At 41.3% G+C, this 11592-nt stretch overlaps 1 protein-coding gene across 1 annotated transcript in view; it reads right to left on the bottom strand.

Moving 5' to 3' along the window:
* The window catches only part of htr1d (5-hydroxytryptamine (serotonin) receptor 1D, G protein-coupled), a 15438-nt gene extending 4354 nt beyond the window's left edge, over positions 1 to 11084 (bottom strand). Inside the window, exon 1 of the mRNA XM_089004263.1 lies at positions 10722 to 11084. The gene's annotated coding sequence lies outside the window, so the exon portion shown is untranslated. The remainder of the gene's footprint in view (positions 1 to 10721) is intronic.
* Between the last annotated feature and the right edge of the window lie 508 nt (positions 11085 to 11592).

Raw genomic sequence — 11592 nt, 5'->3', positions numbered from 1 at the left:
CCCCGCCCACATACTCTACACAGCCAATCGCAAGCGAGCTCGGCGGATCGGGGCTTGAACTCGTTGGCAACACTTCAGAATAGCATTGGTAACACAGCTGATTGGTCAGCCTTGGTGTCCGTCGCATAACTTCCAGCCCTTGAAACCTCCAATGTGTCGGTGTGCGTGCGTGAAGCACAGTACACAGCCAATCGCAAGCGAGCTCGGCCGGAAAAAGGTGTGCAATACAAAATCTAACTTAAAACATCTCTGTCCGAACATTTTTGTACATACTGTACCCGCAAAAATGTTCGTATGTACCGTTTATCGCAACTCGAATGTTCGTAAATTGGAAAGCGTCTGTACATTGAAATACAAAGTAGTTTTTAGGATGGTATTTTTGCATATGTGACAAGCAAATATGTGCTCGTGTCATTTAAGGAATGTCGAAATCCGCCCTACAATAATATCATACATTGATACATTAGTTAACACGGTAGACTATAACAAGATAAGGATTAAAAAACATGACCCTCTAGTTGTTGGTCCATATGGACTGGTGCCTCAAGCTCCTCCATACTCCCCTATTTAATTATTAACCTCCACTATTATCGCCCATTGATCCCTTTCTGTGGCATTTCATCTTGACGACAGCAGCGAGCAATCACTCTTCATTCCCGATCATGCATTTCTTGTCCGGCTATCGTGGAAACAGTTTCACATGCGCTGGATCACCCCCAATTAGGATGACAGGCGGTGAAATGGAGGATGGAGGATTTTGCTCCTACTTTCTCCATTTGATGTGTGTGTTGAGGAGGGTGCAGTGTCAGAACAAGGCGTTAATATGTTATTGGAGTGGAATTATTTAGTATTAGCTTTCGCATGTAATCGTTGATATTGTCGGCTTCTTGGTGACAGGCAGCTTTTTTTAGCCCCTGATCAACTCTAATTAAGTTTCAAGTCATGTTACACTGTTATATCGTGATGTGTGGGTGTATTTATTGACACGGGGGATGGGCGTTATAAGGAATTCATTGGTTGCGAAGAATTCATTTTTTCGTGTGGAGCATTTTGAGGCAATGACTCCATAAGCCCAACGTGACCTGGGATCGACTCAAGCCCACATGGAACCTGAATGAGAATAAAGCCAGAAAATAAAATGGATGGGACAGATGATGACTGTCGATGAAGTGTGTGGAATATTGGTTGGAAAGACAAATTCGCCCAGCTCATCCACCCATCGGTTTTCTTGAGAGCTCTTCGTCATTAAGGTCATGGAAAGCTGCAGTTTATCTGAGCTGACTCAGGGTGAGAGTTGACTGACTCCAGCAGACACTCTTGAGGATGAGCGGATCAGATAATGTATGGATGGGTCTATTTCAGAATCAGAATCATCTTTATTGCCAAGTATGTATGTAGTATGTGTGTCTTTGCATATCTAGAAAAGCTCTTTGGAAAACCAATTCATTTTCCCAGTATCAGTAGTTTTCCACCAGAGAGGAAAAATGATCGCCAAAAGTAAAAAAATAGGAGATCGACCTGCTTATAGAAACAAATCCTAATGGACCTCAGAGGTTCCATTGTACTCTAGTCTCACGTTCATCTCACGTGATAGATGCCTGAATGGCCTATCTGTTTACATATCAGACAACTCAAACACGAGGCTTATCTCCCTGTGCTCTGGTTTACAAGACAATGAGATAATGAGTTTGGTAATGAATGGATGAGAGGAAAAGATTTCCAATCAAGAACAGGCCCTGTCGAAATTGGGCTGGGTACTGCTTGTGTGAAAAGACATTAGTTCCTCCATCTGGCTTTCAAATTAAATGACACAAGGGCATGGCGCAAACCAGGAAGCTGATCCAAGTTCTAATCGGAAAGTATCCACCGTAAAATTCAACTCCATTCATGAGAAATCCAATTCAGTTCTCTTGTTAGACCTGGCCCGAGTCCCACCAGATGCTGTACAGTAATGTCTTGGCAGTACAGAATGAACCAGCGACTCTCCCCGTGAACCAGGCGGACTGACGAACGCTGCTTGGCCCACGCTTCAGGACAGGTGGGGTAGAGGTAGAGGCATCGCCGCTCGTGTGTCAGCGCCTGTCTGCTGTTGACTGGAGCGTGCAATAAACGGTAGCGTGCCACAACTTTAATGAGTTCTGTGTACGTGTGTAGCGAAGGATACGTCAAAAAAGGAATACTATACAGACGCTGCCCAACTTACGAACATTTGAGTTATGAATAATGGTACATACGAACATTTTTGCGGTACTGTATGTAGAAAAATGTTCGGACAGAGATGCTTTAAGTTTTTTGTATTTTGTATTGTGCGCCTTTTTCTGCACTTTTTCTGGCCGAGCTCGCTTGCGATTGGCTGCATACTCTGCTTCACGCACACGTACGCTCACAGACACTTTGGAGGTTTCAAGGGCTGGATGTTTACGCAACGGAAACCAAGGCTGACCAATCAGCGACCTGCTATGCTGAAGTGTTGTCAATGAGTTCAGGCCCCGATGCGCTGATCTTGCTAACGATTTTTTGAGTATGTGGGCAGGGACGCTCCAGGAGGACGGGATGTATAACAAAAATTAATGGCTGCTGTATATCAGCCGTTTAGTGTTTGATTTAAAGGACAACCGAGACCATTTTTTTGTTTCCTAACTGACATCAGAAAAACGTTTTATAGCATCTAAAATACCCAAAACACGCAGGCTGATATTTTTAGTCAAATGCAAAATACCAATAAAAATGAGTTAAAGTGTCCCAAAACTACTTCAAAATTGTGAGTTTCAGAAAGTCCCGCCCCCTTGTTCGTGATGCCACACCAGAACGTCTTCGCCTTGCTCTAGAATCAAAACAATGGCTTCAGATTCGGAGAAGATGCTTTCTTGTTACTCATCCAGTTATGAGTATGATTCAAATAGTCCTGAAGAGGAAAGCATAAATATTTGCAATCAATTAAAGAAGTACTTGCGTATCAATTTGAGCTGTCAGGCCTCCAAAGAAGCATCCCAGAAAATGCACAAGATGGCGCCCAAGCTCTGTTGGAAATGGGCCGATTTGTCTGCTGGGACTTTGTGTCAACTAGAATCAAATAGTAGTCTTGGTGCAACACACAACGATTTACCATCGTGTTATTTATGTGTTTTCCTTCTAATTTCGCCATCAACACGGATCAACACGAAGTTTTCAGACCAAACAAAGTACCCAAAATGCATTGTGTGTCGCCTTCTCGGTCAGGGGCGTTCCAGACGTGACGTCATGTCAGGCATAGTCATCAATTCGAAAACAAGACTTCCTGAATATTCAGCGCTAGTCTTAAAAAGTAAAATTTTGCTATATGCGGTGGAATCTTTGTAAAATGCACTTAGTAGAAGTCATTTGAAGTGATTTTACAAATTATGGACACAACTTGTCCGGAGGTGTCGGTTGTCCTTTAAACATACATTACATACAAAATATAGCACGGAAGCAACTTACAAACAAATTCACCTTACGAACGACTGCTCGGAAAGTATCTTGTTCGTAAGGTGGGGAGCGTCTGTACAGTGCTACCTCTACATAAGGTCTTTTCATACTAAATTTTCAAGTGATGAAACGCCTCAACAGCAAATTACCACCTCTTGTTCCGTAAGTAAACTCAGGAAAGATAAAAACACAGTATGTGCTGCTCTGTACAACCTCTTTCCCTCCTAAACCGAGACGAGGGGTGGAAGGGAATCCTTTGGACTTGTATACTCTTGAAATTTGAGTCAACTCTCCTCTATACCAAGACAGTACGTAGTCTGGAATGCCCCAACAACTGTACTAATCAATATTCAACATGTCCATTCATCTCCACAACACATCTAATATTATTTTTTTTGAATGGTCACGAGAAAAACAAGCCACTGCGACTAATTTATATCATAGCGTCAAGCATCACGGGAGTGGAAAGTAAGCATGTCCGTTAACAGGACACTTGGCACGAATGCCATGTTAAATAAAAATGGACATCTGGCTCATAAAGAGTAGCGCCAATGCTCAGTGAGCATCTAAACGTGCGACTGTGTCCAACCTTTGTTCCGGGAGCGACGTGACTGTGTTTCACCTAAATGGGTTCCAAAGGTGAACGGAGCTTGATAAGGAGTTCCCAATGACTTTCCCTCCAACAGGCGCACTTGTTCCAGATTTTGCTATCAAGCAGTGTTTGAAATAACGTCTGCCCGGAGGCCCGGGGCATAGTAAAGACAAGTAAAGGCAAGTAAAGAATCTGCTTTAAATTAGATATCAAGTAGACAGGATGAATTTAGTACAACGATAATCCAATATTTTTAGGGGAAATATTTTTGCTTTAATGAATTTGACACCGGGTCAAACTAGCACTGTCATATTGTTTTTATTCCCACTACATGTGACAGTTTGAAGACCACAAGTCAGAATTGAACACAACTCTAATTGTCACCAGCTCAAGTTTAATCATTTTCACGCACAAAGAAAAAAAAACATCTAGAAACAGCCATCTTTTGTGTTATTTGCATACTAGTGCTTAAGGTCTATGCAAACATTTTAAGACTGATATGAAAAATGCTACATTATTTTCTTTAACAATATATATATATATATATATATATATATATATATATATATATATATATATATATATATATATATATATATATATATATATTTTGTGGGTACATCTGTGTTTGCAGGTGCCCTGGAGCATGGAGTGTAGGTGTTATTCTGGAGCTGCGTAGGCATACGCGCACAAGCACCATCTGATCCACCCTCCTAACCATCCGCCTACGCAGACATGCAAATGCAAGTTGAAGACAAAGATTTTTTTTACATGTTTTGGAAATGCTAATTTAGGCCTTTGAGGTAAAAGTCAGACTTCCAGACTTCACCCTCACATTTTATTGCTTCTAGTATGACCCATCATTCAAAAAAAAAATAGCAATCAGGCATCCCTCCATCCATTCTCTGTCCTGCTTCTCCAAGCCCAGAGATGAGCACGCATTGTGGACTGGTCGGCCATTCACACTCACAGTCAACTCCTAAGCGCAGCTCGGAGTCTTCAATGAACCTTCGAAGCTTGTTTTCTGAATGTGGGAGGTGGCTGGAGTCCCCGGAGAAAACCCACGCAAGTACAAGGAGAACATGCAAACCTTAACAGAGTAAAGCCGAATGCCGTATTCGAAACTCTAGTGTGAGATGTGGTTAACGCTGCTGAGTGTATGTGCTTAAAAAAAATCAATTCCAGTTAAAAAAAAAACAGTCTGACTGGAATTGCATTGATCTGAGTGATTGTGTGGGAGGTTTTTTTTGTTACTCTTAATGCTCATCGACTTAGCTAAAATTACGATTTCATCTGACCTATGACCTATATCATTGTCAAACTCAGTCTCTACAACGTTTACTGACGCTTGTTTACATAGAGCAAATTAAAAAAACATTGGAATAAAAAAGTTTCCACCCAGTTTAAAAATACGCGACTCTACTTCACGGATGTGACCCTTGAAAAGTGCGGCACGTCCCAGTACAGATCTAGGACACAAGAGTGGCCTCTCTTTAGTCTATAGCAGTCGTCGGCAACCCGCGGCTCCGGAGCCGCATGTGCCTCTTTCATCCCCCTGCTGCGGCTCCCTGCGGCTTTAGAAAATAAATGAGTATTTAATTCAATGTATATTATTTTAGTTTGTTCATTTTTAAAATGTAATTCTAAATTTGAAGATTATGGTGATTATAAATAATACAAAATAAAACGTATTCAATTTTTTTTCTCGCTCATAATATACGTCACAACCATCGACAGTGGACGTATATCCGGTCACAACCGCCAAATTGCGCACGATTTCTTGAATTTTTCGACCCCCAGGTCGGCCAACTATGGATAAATCTAAGAAAACAAAAGTGTCTGAAGAAAGCAGAACGTTTAATGATACGTGGGCAGATTTGTTTGCCTTAAAAACAGACATCGCTCACGTCTGACAGACGACAGCTTACAGTCCTGTGTGAAGATGAAGGTAACGTCATACAGCCCTGATATGCAGAGGCTGTGCGCTGAGGTGCAGGAGCAGAAAGCACATTAACCAGGTGATAAATATTGTTTTTGCCATTTTGCAAATATTCTTTTTTTTTCAAATAGACATTGAGTATTATATTTGAAAGTAATCTTCAACCCAATGTCTTTTTTTCGGAGTTTAAAATGTGTTTGTTGCGTGCAGAAATGTAATTTCGCTTCTCTGTTACAGTTCATTGATTCATAAATGCAACACACTATAGTTTGTTTATGCACATATAAAGGTAAAAAAACGATGATGAAAAGATGCAGTGTTGTCTTCATTTTAAATGTCAAATGGATTTTGTGGCTCCCAGTGTTTTCTTTTCTGTGGGAAATGGGTCCAAATGGCTCTTTGAGTCGTAAAGGTTGCTGACCCCTGGTCTATAGGATGAACTTGACGCAGGTAGAGACGCAAATACACCCCCTCACCCCCGTTTCCCGTAGGTGGACCATTTCTGAAGCAGATACGTACCACCTTGACCGTGGTGGCCTATATTGAGAAATATGTCACTACATCCGCCATGTTGGATGTGGCAAGAACTCGAGGCTGATTGACGTTACCGTTTATTATTATAGTTTCCATGCCTGCCGTATCATTTTATTTTGTCGTATTTATCCGCCGGTCCGTGAAAATATTGTCTGGCATTAAACCGGTCTGTGGGGCAAAAAAGGTTGGTGACCCCTGCTCTAGTGGACTTGTTGTAAATCACGCCACCCTTTTTTTCAGTCTGGATTTATTCAAATCCATGGCCCGTCACTGTTTTGAACGGATATGTATGTGTACCCCACAAAGGCAAAGGCATTATTATTCTATTGTTATGAATAGTTGTTCTTATCCGTACTGTTTACATTCAATTTCTGACCATTGTGCGGCTACAAACAATTTTGGACTATCAATGACGTCAGTCAGCCTTGAGTCCTTGCCACATCCAACATGGCGGAGGTACTGACATATCTCTCGATCTGCATCCACATTATTGATCACAGGGCAACATCTTTCTATTATTTTTATTTTATATTCATTTATTTTTGCAGCGCCATCTGCTACGTCAACTCATGTGCGGACAACTGTAAAACTGTAACTGTAAACTTGTGTCGCCGGCACAGTTGAAAGGCACCTCAAAGCGTTTGGCCCAGTTTGTAGTCATGTTTTGCTACTTTTGAGGCGCGTTGAAGACATAAAGTGACGCTAAAATTATCTCACATTTGTTTCATCGTCATCCTGCGCCTGTCAGACCGCATGCACACAACATTAAAAATGAAGAAAAAAGAAAAAAAAACAAAACGGCGAGGGGAGATGTGTCCCCCAAGTGTGTTGATAACGATGCCAAGAAACATAAAATATCATTTTTCCTTAGTTACAGTTGCTATGAACATGTCACATGGAAATGTTTGGAGTGATATTAGCATTTAAATTGCTATTTTGGAAGCGGTGGAGGTCAGTGATGGTTTTAAAGCACACTCTGTCTGGATTATTTATCACATTTCTGTGACAGGCCTTTGTCAAAATACCCAAAGCATGAAAAATTATACAACAGAGGCCAATGTGACTGCTGTGTGACTCCACATTCAAACAGCAGGATTTTTTTGGGGGGATTTATCCATAAACGCTAGAATTTATTAAAAGAAAAAAAAAGCATTTCTAACGCCTCACCGGCATCACTAGTCAACACAAGCTTGAAGTGAGCGATGTCACGTATGTGCTATGTCATGTTTTGACCACATGAAAAATAATAACAGGAAGCAGAAGGATTCGTGTTTTCAAGCTACGAATGCAATTCCAATTTTGTGTTTGGGTCAGTTAAGGGACAACCGACGCCTCCGGACAAGTTGTGTCCATAACTTGGAAAATTGCTTCAAATGACTTCTACTGAGCGTATTTACAAAGATTCCACCACATATAGCTATATTTCACATTTTAAGACTCGCGCTGAATATTCCGGAAGCTTGTTTTTGAGTTGGTGGAGGAACGCCCCTGACCGTGAAAGGACACATTGTATCACATCAATGCATTTTGCGGTACTTTGTTTGGTCTGAAAACTCCGTGTTGATCCGTGTTGATGGCGGAATTAGAAGGAAAACACATAAACAACGCAATGGTGAATCGTTGTGTGTTACACCGAGACAACTTTTTGATATTCGGTGACAAAAATTCAGAATCAGAATCAGAATCAGAATTATCTTTATTGCCAAGTATGTAGAACACACAAGGAATTTGTTTCCAGTAGAACCTACACGAAGTTTTCAGACCAAAGTACAGCAAAATGCATTGACGTGATGGAACGACTGCTACAATGTGTCCTTTTTTTCGGTCAGGGGCGTTCCTTCAGTGACGTAGGGTGAGGACTCACCAACTGAAAAACAAGACTTCCGGAATATTCAGTGCGAGTCTTAAAACGTAAAATATAGCTATATGGGGTGGAATCTTTGTAAAATACGCACAGTAGAAGTCATTTGAAGACATTTTACAAATTATGGACACAACTTGTCCGGAGACGTCGGTTGTCCTTTAAGATTATGATGATGCTTATTATAAATATAAAAAAATGGAGTCAGTCGCTGCTGACAGACCTGTTGTGGCTCAATATCACATCATATATAAGGCGCACCTGCATATATGCCGAAGGTTCATCTTTTTAAGAAAATCAAGGCTTTTGGGTGCGCCTTATACACTGTACAATATGGTATAGACCAGGGGTGTCAAAGTCATTTTTTGCCGCGGGCCACATTGTAGTTATGGTTTCCTCTCGAGGGCCGTTTGAATTTGGGGAACCCATTAGAATGTTTAAATCCCTTCAAATATTACATATAGAGCACACAGCAAATTAATGAATAACTCGTTTTCAAATCTGAAGTCAAGAATAATGACTTTTATTGTGGTTGACATCCAAAAATATGAAATTTTGGCTCAGATTTTAGCAATCATCATGGAATTTAACAAGTTTGATTTGCTTTCGCGGGCCGAAAAAAATGATTTGGTAGGCCGGATTTGGCCCGCGGGCCTTGACTTTGACACCTGTGGTATAGACGCTCCCCTACTTATGAACATTTGAGTTACGAACGACGGTACGTACGAACATTTTTGTAGTAACATATGTACATGTAGTATTCTCTCCAGTTTTACATGTACAGGTCTCGCAATTACTGTCAGCAGCAATGGTAGAAGAAGTACGGCGTAACCCCAGTACATTATTATTATTATTATATTGAATTATTTCTTTTTTCTGTGGTTGTAACTAGCCAAAAGTCATCAATGTTTTCATTTTGAAAGCTTATCGTGTCACCTGACTTAACGTGATGTAGCGCGGTGTCATTTTTCACAGCATTTCTAGGCACCCTTGACTCTTGACAGCGATCTCAGTGATTTGCGGCCTGACACACCACGCGGCCTTGCTAAAGTTCCCTAGCATCCACTTCCCTTCTGGTTGATCGAAATCTTTGCCGTTGTTTTTTTTCCAACCACCCAACATCAGCGTTCATTTCCTCCTGTATTGAGGATGAAGACATGATTTGTAAAATTACCGTCACAAGCTACAAATGATTCTCAAGAAGAGCTCCTCATTTATTCAACTATTTCCGATTCCATTTCATTTCCACGACGGTGTGTCGTTAACTATTTATCAACGGGGCATGACGCGACCCGGTGAGGATTTTCCAGCCGTTCCAATGACAAAGATGCTACTGCGCTCACATCCGAGCAGAGAACGGCTGGGGGAGCGCTTCTCTTTGGTTTTTGACAAGTTACTTCCAATATGTAAGTCTCATTCCTTGACTTTTGATCTTCTGACGTGGCTTAAATATTCCCAATATGAGGACTGATCATTGGAAGGGGGGGAGGGGGGGGAATGACAATATGATGATGATAAGACGTGCTACAAAACCCAATTTGTAGAAATCTGCACCGGATGGGAGTTAACAAAATGAATCTCCAAATGCGCCCTTCAATGGTTGTGATTATGAGCTGCACTCGATATCCTTTCTGTAGAAGTGAAATGCAGCGTGGGACGAAAGCTGAAGAAATGTCAGTTTTGATGACACAATAGTCCATAACAATTAGGCAAAAATCGACAGAGGGGTGGGGGTATTTTTTTTTTAAAAGGTCTTCTCCGGAAAAAGACATTTCATTATGTACACAAGCACAATCTATTATGGTTCAAAAGAACAGTTATAATAATAATACATTTTATTTATAAGCGCCTATGGATAAACAGAGAATAAATGAGACAAGCGCCTATGGATAAACAGAGAATAAATGAGACATACAAACATATATGAGTGTTTTTTTTTTATAATGTTGCTCAGTATTTATACTGTGAAGCCCTTTTTATGATAAGGCCACATTATTAGGAACACCTCAAGGCAAATTGCAGTGCGCTTCAATGCCAGTGCAAAAAAAAAAAATATATGATGCACACTTCTTTATGCACCTATTGCATTATTTACCATTCAATATTTATAGTTTCACTTATTTGCAGAAAAATGTATCATATAATCCAGAAATCTCATTCGAATCTCACTCAGAAATTAAGAACAATAGGAACACTGATAGTAAATGCAATAACTCACTTTAATGTGACGGTGCAGGTGTTCCCAATGTTTTTTTTTTAAAGTTCATTTCATTTGAACAGTGCTTAATGGCAACAGAAACGCACAGATGTCGAAAAAGAGAGAATAAAAGGAAAAAAAGAACACTCACCATGTTTTGGAAGATCAGTTTCTGCCTTCCTGGATGCTCCAGCCACCAAATCAACCAATCAGGGAATCCCCGGGTAGCGGCGGTGTCCTTTTTACACGCGCACGTCCCAAACAAACGCAAGAAGGGAGCAGTCCGGCCATCGCGCAGCCGTTTGTGTGCATCCCGTTTGCCTTGCCATCACGCGTGATGCTCCACATTGCATCGCGCAGCGTGGAGATTGACGTGACGCCGCGGCTCCTGGCTCCTTCGTGCGTAATGAAGCGAAGCGAGTCGCGGACAAAGTCGCGTCCCTCGATCTCTCCCAGCACCACACCGAAGACGTCGTCTCCCTTCTAGGTGGAAGCAAAGTACACGTCGGGTGGATTTCAGGGGTTCATGTGGCGGAGGGGGCCGTCAACTAGTTGCTTACAGTGTGTGTGCGCGTGTGCGTGTGCGTGTGCGTGTGCGTGTGTGTGTGTGTGCGTGTGCGTGTGCGGCTGCTGAAAGTAGTTGCGAGACCTACTGTGGCTCAATATTACTTCACATATAAGGTGCATTTCGTATAAGGCGCAGGGCTCTTTTGAAGAAAATTAAGGCTTTTGGGTGTGCCTTATACACCAGAAAATACAGTACAGACGCTACCGTACTTATGAACATTTGAGTTACGAACGACGGTACATACACCGCTTTTTTTTGATTGAATATGGCTAATTGGATGCTAATAATCTGGCTATATAATTAGCTATCTAGTTGGCTACCTTCCTAGCTATTTATTTGCTAACTAGCTATATTGGTGGCTACCTAACTACCTATCTATTAGCTATCTAGCGAGCTATCTATTAGTTATCTATTAGCTAGCTAGCTAACTTTCTATCTATTTGAGATACTTCAA

Source organism: Hippocampus bargibanti, linkage group LG09 (assembly GCF_051943395.1).
Source record: "Hippocampus bargibanti isolate YZ-2025 linkage group LG09, ASM5194339v1, whole genome shotgun sequence".
In the NCBI taxonomy this organism is placed as follows: Eukaryota; Metazoa; Chordata; class Actinopteri; order Syngnathiformes; family Syngnathidae; genus Hippocampus; species Hippocampus bargibanti.
The sequence above is the reverse complement of the archived record's forward strand: the minus strand, read 5'-3'. Positions and strand labels throughout refer to the sequence as shown.